Below are 15,852 nucleotides of genomic sequence, written 5' to 3'. Positions count from 1 at the left end.
ATGCCAGGTAGATTCTGCATGCTCCTGAGTGGGCCAGCAGCTGAGGTTGGTTCTCTTGGGGCAGTCGTCACCAGGGCAGTGAAGCCTTTGTTGACCACCCCTCATCCCTTCCTTCTCAGCATTCACAGAACGTGAGTCAGAAGGGGCCTTTGGAATCATTTTACAGATGAGGCAACTGAGGTTCCAAAAGGCTCATGTCACAAAGCTTGTTTGCATAAGGGTCAGATACTGGAAGTGAAAGCAGACCTTTTGATTTCCTTATCCAATGCTGTTGGCCCTTCTGCTTACTTATCACTCATTGTCTCATGTTGTTAGTGAGCTTTTTAAGTAACTGTAAGAGTATTATGCATAGTGATCACACATGTATAATGCAAATCAAATTGCTTCCCTTCTCAATTAGGGGGGAGGGGAAGGAAGGGGAGAATTGGGAACTCGAAATTTTAGAAAACAAATGTTAAAACCATTTAAAAAGGTAATTGAGGAAAAATTAATTATTGAATTAAAAAAAAAAAAGTAGATGTCCCTTAAAAAAAAGCAGTTTGGGGGCAGCTAGGTGGCGCAGTGGATAGAACACCAGCCCTAGAGTCAGGAGGACCTGAGTTCAAATGCAGCCTCAGACACTTAACACTTACTAACTGTGTGACCCTGGGCAAGTCACTTAATGCCAATTGCCTCACTAAAAAAATTTTTTAAATTTAAAAAAGAAAAGCAATTTATGCATTGAATAGTAGCTTGAACCAGATGACTTCTAAAGTTCCTTTCAACTGCAGATCTGTGATTGTAGCTTCCTTAAAGTCAGAGGTTGTGTGATAGGGACATTGAGGCAGCTGGGTTTCATAGTGTGCCAACAGACCCAGAGTCAGGAAGATCTGAATGCAAATGTGACCTCAGACACTAGGCCAATCCTGGACAAGTCACTGATCCTCTGTCTTCTTCTGTTTCTTTTCTTTTCTTTTTTCTTTCTTTCTTTCTTTTTTTTTTGGCAGGGCACTGAGGGTTAAGTGACTTGCCCAGGGTCACACAGCTAGTTAAGTGTCAAGTGTCTGATGCTGGATTTGAACTCAGGTCCTCCTGAATCCAAGGCCAATGCTTTATCCACTGTGCCACCTAGCTGCCCCTTCTTCTGTTTCTTCCTGTGTAAAATAAGAGTAATGATAATTCTCCCAGGGTTGTGAGAATGAGTGGGATTTGGAAGCACTTTGCAAACTTTGAAGCACTAAATAAATGTTACTTATTATTGTTGTTATTACTACTACTGCCCCTACTGTTGCCGCCACCACCACTACTACTAGCTATTCTGTTTAGTACCCCTCTGTCCTTCTCAGTGTTTACACTGTGCTGGGTGTACCAGAAGTTCTCAATATGCATTTGATAAGTGGACTGTGATGGTTTATTTTGTTCTCTATGTCTGTATATATACATTTGTTTAGTTGTTTTTCAGTCACTTCCAAGTCTTTGTGATCCCATTTGGGGTTTTCTTGGCAAAGATACTGGAGTAGTTTGCCTTCTCCAGCTCATTTTACAGATGAGGAAACTGAGGAAAGCAGGGTTAAGTGACTTGCCCAGGATCATACAACTAGTAAGTGTCTGAGGTCAGATTTGAAATCAGGAAGATCAGTCTTCCTGGCCCCAGGACCAGCACTGTATGCACTATGTCGCCACCTAGCTGTTCTGTATATATACATATACATACATAAATATATATTGTGTATTTCCTATAAATTCATGTGTACATATGTGTGTTGTATATTTGTGTTTATATATATACACACAAGCACATACACATCAGCAGGCACTGTTTAACCATACACATACCTCCTCACAGGATAGAATATAATTTCCTTGGGGAAAGGAATCATTTAATTTTGTCTTTGTATTCCCAAAACCTAGGATAGTCACCAGTACACAGTAGGTACTAAGCAAATGCTTATTGACTTTTTTGATTCCTTCTGTTAAGGGTCCCTTGACTCCTAAAACAAGAAAATGGGCTTACAATTGAGAGAGCAAGTGTCAGCCTGGAGATTTTAAGCAAGGGAGCAAGAGAGTTATTAGATTAGGAACAGGCTCACCAAGTAGATTCAATGGGTGCTTGATAATAGACATTTAAAATTATGTTGTCATCATCAAAAGGCAGCTTGGCATGGTAGAGAGAGAGAGAGAGCCAACCTTAGGGTCAGGTAAGTAAGGGCTCCAGCCCTGCCCCGATACAGGAGCCCTCTAACCCTGGGCCACCTGTAAGTCTTTTGGGGGGGGCGGGGCGGGAGGGGGACTGGGCAGTGAGGGTTAAGTGACTTGCCCAAGGTCACACAGCTAGTAAGTGTCAAGTGTCTGAGTCCGGATTTGAACTCAGGCCCTCCTGAATCCAGGGCCATTGCTTTATCCACTGCACCACCTAGCTGCCCCCACCTGTAAATCTCAGCCTATCCACCCGGCTGCTTCTCTAATATTCTTAAGTTGTCAACAGTCATGGAGCTGCATGAGCAAAGTGAGTTTGTGTGTATGTATGAGACAGACAGGTGGACAGAGATTGCTTTAGTCATTGGAGAGATCTCATAAGGCTTCCTGGTATTCAGGGCTATTTGCCCAGTTTGGTGGTTTTTCATGGTGATGGCTTTTCTCAGGGCTCCTAGTTGGATACTAGTTCTGGAAATTTTATTGTTAAATCTTCAGGGGAATCATTTAGAACCTCAGAAACTGGCAAATGTTACAAATTAGGGCCTTGTTTGTTGTTTTGTTGATTGTCTAGACTTAAGAAAGTGATGGAGAAAATATTAATATTGCAGATTAAATTTACGTATATTATTGTGCATACTTTTTTTCCTGGGGACCCAATTGTTAAACATTTACTGGCTCATTGCTGCTTTCCTATTTCCCTTGTATTGAATAACCCTTGGACCTTGCCTTACCCCCTTTCTTTTTTTTTGTTTTTTGTTTTCTTTTGTTTTTTGGTGGGGCAATGGGGATTAAGTGACTTGCCTAGGGTCACACAGCTAGTAAGTGTCAAGTGTCTGAGGTCGGATTTGAACTCAGGTCCTCCTGAATCCAGGGCTGGTGCTTTATCCACTGCGCCACCTAGCTGCCCCCCCTTTCCCCTTTTCAAAGAATTAAAAATTTTTTACAAACCATGGAAACCATCTAGTGACAGGAGCCACAGGCTTAGAGATTGAAGGGCCCTCAGACGCCATCCAGCTCAAACTTTTCATTTTACAGATGAGAAAACTGAGGCCCAGGAAAGTGCTATAACTTGTGTGAGGTCACACAGGTAGTATGAAAGATAGGATTTGAACCCAGGTCCTTTGATTCTAGAGTCAAAGCTCTTTTTCAAAGAGTTTAGGTGACTTGCTCCAGGTCACATGAGTAGAATGTGGCAGTGCCAGAAGTTGAACCCAGAGCTTTTGATTTCAGACACAATTTTTTTTGTCATTACAATATATTCTCCTGCCTCCTTCCTTTCACCCTGAACCTATATACCAGAACATTGAGCCAGAAGAGCCACCTGTAAGTCCCGATGGCCATCTTACCCCAGCTTTGCCCACTGGGGTTCCAAAGGCCAGTCATTATGGACTGAAGGTCAGTGATAAACCTTTTTCTGGGTCTAAGAGAGGTAGGATGGGGACAAGGGTGGGGGTTGGATGAAAATCAGGAATGACTTTGCAGAATTTATAGCTATTTGGAAACAGAAGGATGATAGGGTAAAATTACCTCATGGCAAGAAATAAGTAGGGGAAAGACTTTGTGGGGTTCCCTCTTTGGCACATGGAAATTATTACTTGCTATGTTGCCTTGGCCCAGAGGCATAGAGTGAGAGGGTGATAGGAATCCTTGAGAAACTGGTCTAGTCTGCCTCCCTCTAGGAAACTGCTGATTCATCGGAGCCTTAAGATTCCCGAGGCCTTGTGTATGCAGTGTTTAAAAAGGAAGAAGGGAAAAAAAAAGCACAATCAGATATAAAAGGGTGATTACAAGAAAATCATAAACTTGTGAAGAAACATGGAGAATGGAAAAGGAACACATTTCACCGAGATGGAGTCAGCCTGCCATCCACAACACATTTTTTAAAAATAGTCACAGTTGCTTATAGTAACCCATTTACAGCGAGGATTACCTTAAATCCAGCCCCTCATCTCGGGGCATATGCTTTGTTTTGGTGACTAATGATTTCAGGGTTTCTGAGAATTGCTGGGAACTTGGCACCAATTTCTCTGGAAGTACAGAAAGTGCGGAAGAGCTGCAGGAAAGGAGGGTTTTAATTAAAGGGCTGGATTCAGATGAAGCGAGAGAAGGAATTGAATCCCTCCTTTCCTTTGTCCGAAGCCATAGATTGGTCTTTGGATGTACCCTCTGTCATGAAGAAGGTTTTCTGATTCCATCTCCTGACTCCAGGGTTAGGGTTAGGGTTTTGTACTCGGAGGTATAATTTCTTTCTGGAGGTGGAGAGCATGTCAGCAAGTTCATGGTGACTCATTGGCTGGTCAGGTTCAGCGCAGAACAATGTTCCAAAGTGAGCAGATTAACTCACCCAGTAATCGTAGTTTTGGAGTTCAGAGCCCTTAGAAGTTATCCAGTTCAACCAGCCCTCTAGTGTGAGTCTTCAGGTCTTTGCTTGTGCTGCAGTCTCTGGCTTCAATGCCTTCCACACTGCAGCAGTATCTGAAGATGGGCCCTTTCCCAAGGCTTTCCCTAGTACCGTGTTCCTGTGCTAGAGGGCCTTTTCTGACCTCTTTGAGCACCTACAGTCTGAACCATGAAATTGGAACCCTGGCAGTGTGATGGTTTTTGTTTGTTTTTAAATTCTCTGATCATTGCTTCTCTAGCTGGGGAAGACAGCCTTTCCTCTAAGCATCCCCTTGGTACTCATGGATTCATTTATTCACCTGGAATTGTTGAGCCACAGTTTTGTCCTTTTTTATTCCAGGGGCATCTGCTTTTCCCATCAATTAAATTAATAGATTATGTAGTTTAGAGACAGCTGGATGATTTTATTCATGCAAATAAAGCTTCTCGGTTTCATGCAATCATAATGATCCATCTTATTTTTTGTCATTGCTTTAGTTCCTTTTCTGGTTAAGAATTCTTCCCCTAACCATAGCTGTGAAAGGTCTTTGATCTGGAGTTTTTTCTAATTGTTTTTAATGGTGTGACCAATTATATTCAGCTCGTATGTCCAATTTCAACTTAAGCTTATCATATTATATGATGTCATATGTTAATCTAAACCTAATTTTCACCAAACTGCTTTCCAGTTTTCTCAGCAGTTACAGTCAAATAGAAATTTTTCCACAAATAATTTAGGTTTTTTAGTTTTGTGGGTTTGTTTGTTTGTTTGTTTTTTGGTGAGGCAGTTGGGGTTAAGTGACTTGCCCAGGGTCACACAGCTAGTAAGTGTCAAGTGTCTGAGGCCAAATTTGAACTCAGGTCCTCTTGAATCCAGGGCCAGTGCTCTATCCACTGCGCCACCTAGCTGCCCCAGGTTTTTTAGTTTTTAACAAAATAGTTTGGATGATTGCTGCTTTATAATAAAAATTCAGACCTGGAAGTGCTAATCTTCCTTTCGTTTCTTTTTGCTTTTCATTATTTCCCTTGAGAGTCTAGATATTTTGTTCCTCCAAATTAATTTTATTATTATTGTCTTATCTCTTTAAATGCCCACATTTGATCCTGGGGACAATAGGGAGCCACTGGAATTTACTGAATAAGGGAAGTGATGTGGTAAAACTAGCACTTTAGGAAGACCTCTTTGATACCTGAGTGATGGATGGATTGAGGTGGGGAGAGACTTGGGTCAAGAAGACCAACCAGTAGACTATTGCAATAGTCCAGATGTAAGATGAAGAGGGCCTGCATCAGGGCTATATCAAAGGAGAAAAGGGGGAGTATTCTAGAGATGACATGAAGGTAGATGAGACAGAACTTGGCCCTTCCACACTGCTCAAAGCTAATTGGCTAGCATCATTCAAATCTATTGGTTTACTGAATTTGAGGGTGGTCCATGAGCAGAATATGCTGAGGTCAGAGTTCAGAGAGCACACCCTCTGAGGGTCAGGCTCTCAGGTAGGTGTGGTTTCAATCAAGTCAACTTTAAGTGAGTTAATCAGCAAAGTCAATTCAATTAATCCCAATATTATCCTTTGGGGGTAAGGGGGGGGGGGTCCCTCTAGGCATCCCAAAATCCATTACCCTCTCACACTGAGCCTTGGGAGCCACCGTTCGATATACATATGTATGCCTCTTCTGACAGCTGGCCTCAACCTCTTCCCATTGTAGGGGCTGAAATTTTTACCACAAAGAATTTTTACCACACCATGAACTCCATCTTTACTGCACCTCAGACACCCACAGAGATGGATATATCTTAGAGCTATCACCCATAACTGTTCTACTGCCATGATCCTGAACTTGGGTATTCCCCTTTCTGTTTAAACCTCCAATCTCCCCATTTCCACCCCAATTCCATCCCTCCTCAATTTTTTTTTTTCATTCTCACCACAATCTCTGGTTCCTTCATATCTTTCATGTTTTTCCAGTCTGTCACCCCTACTCAGACCTCACTTTCTTCCCTTCAAAGGTTTGTCCTTATGGTTGACTGGTTCAACTACACTCTGTGCTCTACCCTTTAATCTTTTGCCCTCTTGTCCTATCCCTCATCCTTTGCCAAATTATAACCCTGGATCACGATCACTTTTTGAAGTCTAACCATCAAAATGCAGCCTGAAAAGTCACATGATCCAGCCAGTGAGGTCCATTACAAGTTTGTTATGCAGTCTCAACTGGGTCCTTATTATTGTAAAATATTGCTTAGTCTTCTCTGACTTAGTCACATTCTGTAGAGAGGCTCTTTAGAACCTCTTTTCCCCCTTCTTCAGGACACCTATACCCCTTCCTTTTCTTGGTTCTACTCTTCCTGTCTGACCTTCCATTCTTGGTTTTCTCTGTCGGATGTCATCTATCTCCCATCCACTGAACATATCTCCAAGACTATCCCAGTCCCCCATTTCTGTCTTCACTTTCTCTGTTGGTAATCCCCTCTGCCCTGATGGATTCATTTATCATTATTATTCAAGTAACTCATAAGTCTATATATTCAGCCCTAATTGCTCTTAAACTTCATTCATATATCACAAACTGCCTTCTGGCCGGCTCCACATGATTGCTCCAAAGGAATGTATGTCTACAATGGAACTAATTATCTTCTCTTTTCAACCACTCTTCTAAAATCCCTAGGACATTACCCTTTTACCAGGTCCCTAGGTTTATGTTCTCTAACTCATCCATGCCTCTCTTTTTTTTTTTTTTTGGTTTGGTTTTTTGTCTTTCTGCAGGGCAGTGAGGGTTAAGTGACTTGCCCAGGGTCACACAGCTAGTAAGTGTCAAGTGTCTGAGGCTGGATTTGAACTCAGGTCCTCCTGAATCCAGGGCCGGTGCTTTATCCACTACACCACCTAGCTGCCCCCCTCCGTATCTCTTTACACTTTCTCACTCACCATATCCAGTCAGTGGCCAAATCTTGTCAATTTTACCTCCAGATAAGGTCATTGTTCTCTAACCTAGTCCCTTCTCTCTACTCAAAAGACCACTTTTCTGGTTTAGGTTCTCAACACCTTTTACTTAGATTATTATAATAGATTCTCAACTCTCCTCTCCTATCTACCACACAGATGCCATATTAATATATTCTTTAAATACAGAATTGTATTTTAGGTTGATTGGCGATGTTACTTGACTGCTCAAAAATCATCAGTGCTTACATTTTACCCCTAGCCTCCCTCCATTTAATATGTGTTTGTGTGTACATATACATATACATGGACATGGACAGCTAGGTGGCACAGTGGAGAGAATGCTGGGCCTCGAGTCAGGAAAACTCATCTTCCTGAGTTCAAATCTGACCTCAGACATTTTTTTAGCTGTGTGATCCTGGGCAAATCACTCTAGTATCTTTGCCAAGAAATGGAGTCACAGAGAGGCACAATTGTAATGACAGAACAAATACATATACATATGTATATACATATATTCCTCAGTCTGGCATTTAAAGCCTGCCCCCATCTACAGACTTAATTCACATTACTCCCCTTTACTAATTCTGTATTCCATACAAATTGGCAATGATAAATAGTAAGTATAGCCAACATTCATATAGCACTATTTAAGCACTATTTATATTTGTTGTTTTTTTTTTTGTGTGGGGTAATGGGGGTTAAGTGACTTGCCCAGGGTCACACAGCTAGTAAGTGTCAAATCTCTCAGGCCGGATTTGAACTCAGGTCCTCCTGAATCCAGGACCAGTGCTTTATCCACTGCGCCACCTAGCTGCCCCACAAAGTACTATATTTGTGTGTGTGTGTGTGTGTGTTTATATTATCTCATTTGATCTTCACAACAACCCTGTCAATTAGGTGCTATCATCATCATCATCATCATCATCATTATGTCCATTTTGCAGATGAAGAAACTGAGGGTGAGAGAGGTCAGTTTAAGTGACTTGCCCAAGGTCACACAGCTAGTAAATATTTGAAGCAGGATTTGAATTAAAATCTGACTGACTCCAAGTTCAGTGATCTTTCCACTAAAACACCTAGCGGCCTATTAGCAGTTCCACAGACTCACCATCCCCTCTTCCATCTCTGTATCTTCTCACAGTTTATCTTCCTTTTCTGGTGTATGTTTCTTCCTCCTCTTCCCTTGGGGCTAAGCTGCTGCCTCTCGTGAGAAGCATTTCCTAATCATCCTCACCCACCCAGTTATGAGGGTGCATCTCTCTCCCTTCTCACACTATCTCTGTATGTGTGTGTTGTATCATGTATGTTGGTATCTAGATAAATAGGAGCCTCTTGAGGAGAAGGAAAAGTTCATTATTGTCTTTTTAGCCCTATTACCCAACGCTGCACAAGTGTCACAGTGCATAGAGCACCAGTCCTGGACTCAGGAGGACCTAAGTTCAAATCCAGCCTCTAAGACATTTAGCTGTGTGACCCTGGTCAAGTCACTTAACCCCAATTCACAAAAAAAAAGTGTGTGCTGAGTATATTTTGTTGTTGAACTTGATCTCCCACTAGCTACAGCATCCTAAGTCACTAACGTCTCTGCATCCCTTATCTAATAAAATGGGGATTGTGGGCTACCACTTAGAGACAGTTGTTGTCATGGAGACCAGGGAGGGCAGCCACAGCAGAACTGACTGAACAAATTCAGAAATTGAAAGTAAAGGCAGGTTACATGCAATGCAGGATACAAACACCTGCAGAATGTTGAGGACAGCAAATTCAGAGCTTTTTCCTGAGTTTGAACCTTTATTATATCCCTTGGTATTGAACCCTTGCACCTTTCCTTCAGACTTCATTGATCTTTCTTATGAATTGAAAGGTAAATGGCCTGAGAGTTAAGAAAGATAGGGGTTTAAATTCCATCTCTGATACTAAACTAATTGTATAACTATGGGAAGTCACTCAACCTCTCTCAGTCTGGCGTTTCCTCATCTATAAAATGGGCATAATGACATCAGTCAGTCAATAAACATTTGTTAAGTACTTACTATATGCCAGGCACTGGGCTAGGTACTAGGGATATAAAAAGAGGTAAAATACAGTCCTTGCCCTCAAGGAGATTTCACCTAATATGCAAAGAAATATATACAAAGAAAAACTATATACAAGATAAATAGGAAATAATCAACAGAGGGAAGACAAGTAATCGGTCAGTATTCATTAAGTGTCTGCTGTGTTCCAGGCATTGTGTCAAGTGCTGGAAATACAAAAAGAAGCAAAAGACAGCCCCTGCCCTGAAGAAACTTACAATCTAATGAGGGAGACAACATATAAACAGATACATACAAAGTAAGCTATGGGCAGGAGTTTATTAATGATTCCTAGGAAAGGCACTAGAATTAAGAGGCTGGGAAAGGCTTCCTGTAAAAGGTGGGATTTTAGTTGGGACTAAAAGAAGTCAGGGAAGTCAGTAGTTATGAGGAGAGACAGCATTCCAGGTAGAGGAGACAGCCAGAGAAAATGTCCAGAGCCAAAATAGGGATTGTTTTGCTTATGGAACAATCAGGAGGTCAGTGTCACTGGATCCAAGAGTACAGTAGAGTAAGGTGGGGTGTGGGGGGGTTGGCGTCAGATGTAAGAAGCCTGAGAATTGATTGTTTGATTGACTTAACCTGTCTCCACCCAAGTGCCCTCATCTATTCAATGAGGCTGTAATGCCTATGCCACAGGGCTTTTGCGAAGCCCAAATTACATATATATATATATATATATATATATATATATATATGTGTGTGTGTGTGTGTGTGTGCGCATATATATGTATATACATGTGTATATACATATGTGTATATATATATATTTTTTTTTTCAGGGCAGTGGGGCTTAAGTGACTTGCCCAGGGTCACACAGCTAGTAAGTGTCTGAGGCTGGGTTTGAACTCAGGTCCTCCTGAATCCAAGGCTGGTGCCTTATCCACTGGGCCATCTAGCTCTATGTTTTTTGAATCTTAAGTGTCCTATATAAATGACATCTAAAGAGCTACAGTACCAGCAGTCAGCTGTGTGTCAGAGCCCAGCTGGGCATCAAAGCCTGATCTGTTCTAATCACTTTAAGGGAATGGGAAGGGAGAGAGAACAAGCAGATATCTCATTTGACCTTCACAACCCTACGAGGCAAGTGCTGTCAGTACCGAATTTTACACTTAAGGAAATGAAGGTGAACAGGGGTTAAGTGACTTGCCGAGGGTCACACAGATGGTAAGGTTCTGAAGTGGAATTTGAACTTAGGGCTTTCTGACTCTAGACCCAGCTCTCTATCCACTACATACTATACACTGTACACGTTAGTCACTATACACTACCTACATACGTGGTCTTTAAGGACCAGAACTGGTGTATTGAGCCCTAAGAACTACTCAGGGACTCAAATTTCTCTTTAAAATTTTTTTTTTGGGGGGTGAGGCAATTGGGGTTAAGTGACTTGCCCAAGGTCACACAGCTAGTAAGTGTCAAGTGTCTGAGGCTGGATTTGAACTCAGGTCCTCCTGACTCCAGGGCCAATGCTCTATCCACTGCGCTACCTAACTGCCCCCAGATTTATCTTTTAAAAGAAGCATTCCCTGTGGACTTAGACCCTCTTTTATATCCTTGATCCTTCTCTGCAGCTTGTGTGCTTGAGTAGGCATTTTGAGCTAGAAGTAGTAGCCTTAGAGATCATCCAGTCCAACAACCTCATTTGACAGGTGAGGAAACCGAGGCTCGGAGAGGTCATGAGACTTCCCCCAAGTGGTGCATAACTGCTCCCATGCCAACCACCTAGAATTTGGTCCTTCATCTGTCTTGGCTTCACTGACTCCAATCTCTTCGCATTATTTGAACCCCATTCCTAGAGAATTGGCTTTCAGCATCTGGTAATCTGCGCTCTCCTCTTCCCAGCAGATTGCTCCATGGCTGCCAGGCTCTAAGCTATTAGCAAGACCAGCTGATCCCTCCCTTCTGCCATGACCTCATCCTTAGAAGCTGTAGCCTTCCTTTGGTCAGTCTTATTGTCTCAGTCATCCCTTGCACCCCAGGATTCCTTACGATACAACGTGTATCTTGGCAGTCTTCCATAGTGGAGCAGGCACACCAAACTTGGTGTTTGAAACCCTGCCATCAGGTCTTCTGAGTGACCTTAGGCTCAGCCTCTTGGGGCTAATAAGACTATCTCACAGGGTCCTTGTGAACATGAGATGGACACTCAGAGCACCAACCCAGGAAGCCTTTTCTTGTTCAGAAGAACACACAAGAGTTAGATAGTGTCTCCATTAAAAAATGTTTTTTTTTTGGGGGGGGAGCTTGCGGCAATTGGGGTTAAGTGACTTGCCCAGGGTCACACAGCTAGTAAGTGTCAAGTGTCTGAGGCCGGATTTGAACTCAGGTATTCCTGATTCCAGGGCCAGTGCTCTATCCACTGTGCCACCTAGCTGCCCCTATAGTGTCTCCATTTTACAGGTGAGGAAACGTGCTTAAGATCATGGCATTCTAGGATTCTGACCCAGGTCTCCTCACTCCAAGTTGGGTATTATAGTGAATTGAGAGCCACAGGCCTTGGAATCAGGAAACCTAGGTGAAAGTCCTCTGTGACCCTAGAAAGTCACTGCCTTAATGTCCCCAAGTAAGGCTGTCAGACTCCTTGTTTCAGAAAAATTTCAGGTGTGTGACAATGGAAGAGTTGCCTGCTTCATTTATATCATAGATCCATACTCTCCAAAATTGTTATTAGTCAAATTATTCTTCTGTAGTCCTGCTAATAGCTTCCAACTCCAGCTAGACCCAGGGAACTTCTGTTTTTTTCTCTTGAGCTTCAATCTCCGGTAGAGAATTTCTGAGTTTAGGCAGCTTCTTTTAAGGTGTCAGTGTTTGCCTCCACCCTGACAGCTGCTGCCACTGTCCATTTCTCCTCCCAGCCCTCCTCTCGACGGGGGCTGGAGGGGGCTTAGGGTTTCAGGGAAGAACAAATTAGCTGCTTGTCAAGGTGGGTTCTCATCAAATAGGCTGTCCATTTGCTCGGTGCTTGCTGTAGTAATTGGATTTGGGCCCATCCATCCTTCCCAGCTCCCTTCTGCCTGGCATGACAGATGCTCCTTGGGGCTGAGAGGCTTCCAGCTTCTAATAGGGAATGCATCCTAATGCATTGTCTGCACAGTTCTCCAGGTCATCCATCATTCTCCTTTCAGGCAGTTTCTGCTTACCTTCCCCTCGAAGAACAGGGGTCCTCAGGAAGGACAGAATGCACTGGCTTCATTGCCAGTCCTAACTCCCTGCCTCCTGCCTTTGTCTATACCACTGCCAAAGCTGAGGATGCTCTCATTTCTCCTCTTCACTTACCTTTCCCCTTACCCTTTTTTGGACTTGGTGATTTCACTTTTTAAAAGAACTCTAGGATGGAAAGCTCCCTCTACGAATGCAAGTGGCATTGCTTGCTCTTGCTGTACAACTTGTCGACTTAGAGAATTGTCTGGTCCCCTAAAAGCTTAAGTGATTTGCCCAGGGTCTCAGTCAGTATGTACCGGAGGTGGAACTTAAACCTAAAGTCTTCTGGTTCTGAGGCTGACTCTGAAAAAACAAAACAAAACAAACAAACCAAAAAAACCCCAACAACAAACTAGAAAACTTATTCTTCAATAGATTGATTATGAGAGAACACTCCAACCCATCCCTATTTGGAGGGGGAGGGTCCACAGGTGATGCACATTGCACATGTTTTCAGAACTTTTTAAATGAATTGATTGATTATATAGATTTTTCCCCTCTTTTAAAAAAAATCTTTTAAAAATAGAGTTTATTATTTGGGATGGCTCTCTGTGAAGGGGAGAGGAAGAGATACTGGAGAAAACTATTTTGATGTAAAAATACAGATGACATCAATAAAAATAATTTTAAAAACATTCTCTCTCTCTCTCTCTCTTTTGGTGAGGTAATGGAGTTAAGTGACTGTCCAGGGTCACACAGCTAGTAAGTGTCAAATGTCTGAGGCCGGATTTGAACTCAGGTCCTCCTGAATCCAGGACTGGTGCTTTATCCTTTGTGCCACCTAGCTGCCCCCAAAAAACATTCTCTAATAAATATTTATTGAATTAAAGTCACCATTCAAGGCTTTAAAAAAACCCCAGCAATCCCAACCAGGCTATTCTCCTTTTAATCACTAAAACCTGCACTTTTGTGTCTTTTCTCCTAACTCCTCCAGCACTTACACTACTCAGTTTGTTAATTATATAATCTGTTATCACATAACATATACTTTATAATATAATACATATATTTTGTATGTTATTATATGATTTATGTTATATATTTATATATTCTATAATGTACTTATATAATTATATACCAGCTAAATTCAGCAAGCACTTACCAAGTGCCTACTATTGTGCAAGGCATCATGCCAGGTACTAGGGATAGTAAGACAGAAAAGAAAGAGTCTTTGTCCTCAAGAAGAGAGGAAACAAGCACCTACTATGTGCCAGGCACTGTGCTTGTGCTTTACAAATCCAACCTCATTTGATACTCATAACAACCTAGGAGTAGGGAGTAGGTGCTGTTGTTATCCCCAATTTACAATTGAGGAAACTGAGGCAAACAGAGATTAAGGTCCTCTAGCTAGTAAGTGCTTGATACTGGATTTGAGCTCAGGTTTCACCGGCTCCAGGTCCAGGACTCTGTGCAAGCTAGCAGCCTCTAGTAGGACTATAAGAAGCTAACAATCTAGCTAGAGGAGATGTGTGTGTGTGTGTGTGTGTGTGTGTATACACATATATGTACACATAGCCATAGCCATGTATATATGTATACACACACACATACATATGTATTTGTACACCCCCGTTATACACAAAATAGATATAAGACAGTTTGGTGGGGGAGGTCTTAGCAGCTCAGGGTGTCAGCTAAGTCATCAAAGTATGTCAATGGTGCTTGAGTTGAGCCTTGAGGGAAGCCGAGGTGAGGAGAGACAGCTTAAGCAGAAAGTGAGGGGATTGGAGGGGAGTGATGATTGTGAGAAGTCTGTATGAAAGCTAATTTAGCTCTACTGTCAAGCAAGTTTCCCTTTATCCTGGGAATAAAAAGACAAAAATTAAATAGTCCCTGACATCATGGTTACATTCTATTGGAAAATGCAGAATATAAGAAAATACTAGGGGCAGCTAGGTGGCGCAGTGGATAGAGCACCGGCCCTGGATTCAGGAGTACCTGAGTTCAAATCCGACCTCAGACACTTAACACTTACTAGCTGTGTGACCCTGGGCAAGTCACTTAACCCCAATTGCCTCACTAAAAAAAAACAACAAACAAACAAAAAACTAAATAAATACAAGATAATTTGAGGAGGGAGAACATACTAACAAGTAAGATCAGAAAGGCTTGCAGTAGAAAGGGGTACCTGAGCTTAGACTTGGGTTCAGATCTAACCTCGGACACTTACTAGCTGTGTGACCCTGGACAAGTCACATCACCTTTTTTTGCCTCGGTTTTCTCATCTGTAAAATGAAGATAAATAATAGCACCAACCTCCCAGGGTTGTTGTGAGAATCAAACAGGATAATCATTGTAAAGTGCTTAGCATAGTGCCTGACACAGTGTAAGCACTATATAAATGGCAGTGATAGTGATGGTGCTGGTGGAGGAGGAGGAGGAGAAAGCTAAGGATTCTAGGGGGTGGAGAGGTTAGGAGAGGCTATGTTCTAGGCATGAGAGAACAGCCTGTGCACATGCATGGAGATGGAGGATGGAATGCCAAGTTCAGGGAATAGCTAATAGGCCAATTAGTCTGGAACATATAGTGCCTGCAGCAGAGTAGTTTGAAATAAGTCTGGAAAGACAGACTGGAGCCTGGTTGTGGAGGGCTTTAAATGCCAGGCTATGGAGTTTGTATTTTATCTTGCTGCATATACAGGCACCCACCTCAAAAGCTTGTTGTCAGGGTGAAATGAGACAATGCATTTGTAAAGCCCCATGAAAATGGTCGCTGCTATTATTACACTGGTGTTGAAGCTACCTATTCAGAGTGGAACTGAGGAAGTGCTCGGTCAGGTGAGCTGGGAATTGATACTGAGAGACTGAAGCTGAGTCAGTCAAAAGGTGTTCAATCTGGGTGCCGTGCTAAAGGGTTAGAATGCAAAGAAAGGCAAAAACATTGGACCCTACATTCAAGGAGTTCACATTCTAGCTGTTAATTCCAGCTATATAAGGAACTGCTTCAGATTTATAAGAATAAGTCTTTTTTCCCCAAATGAAAAGTGGGCAAAGGATATGAACAGGCAGTTTTCAAAGGAAGAAATCCAAGCTGTTGGTAACTATGTGAAAAAATGTGCTCCAAATCACGAATG

General features: G+C 42.3%; 1 protein-coding gene across 4 annotated transcripts in view; it reads left to right on the top strand.

Moving 5' to 3' along the window:
• The window catches only part of CTIF (cap binding complex dependent translation initiation factor), a 509,051-nt gene that overhangs the window by 144,986 nt on the left and 348,213 nt on the right, over positions 1-15,852 (top strand). The window lies entirely within an intron of this gene.

Source organism: Dromiciops gliroides, chromosome 1 (genome assembly GCF_019393635.1).
Source record: "Dromiciops gliroides isolate mDroGli1 chromosome 1, mDroGli1.pri, whole genome shotgun sequence".
Classification (NCBI taxonomy): Eukaryota; Metazoa; Chordata; class Mammalia; order Microbiotheria; family Microbiotheriidae; genus Dromiciops; species Dromiciops gliroides.
This window is presented reverse-complemented; position numbering and strand designations above follow the sequence as displayed.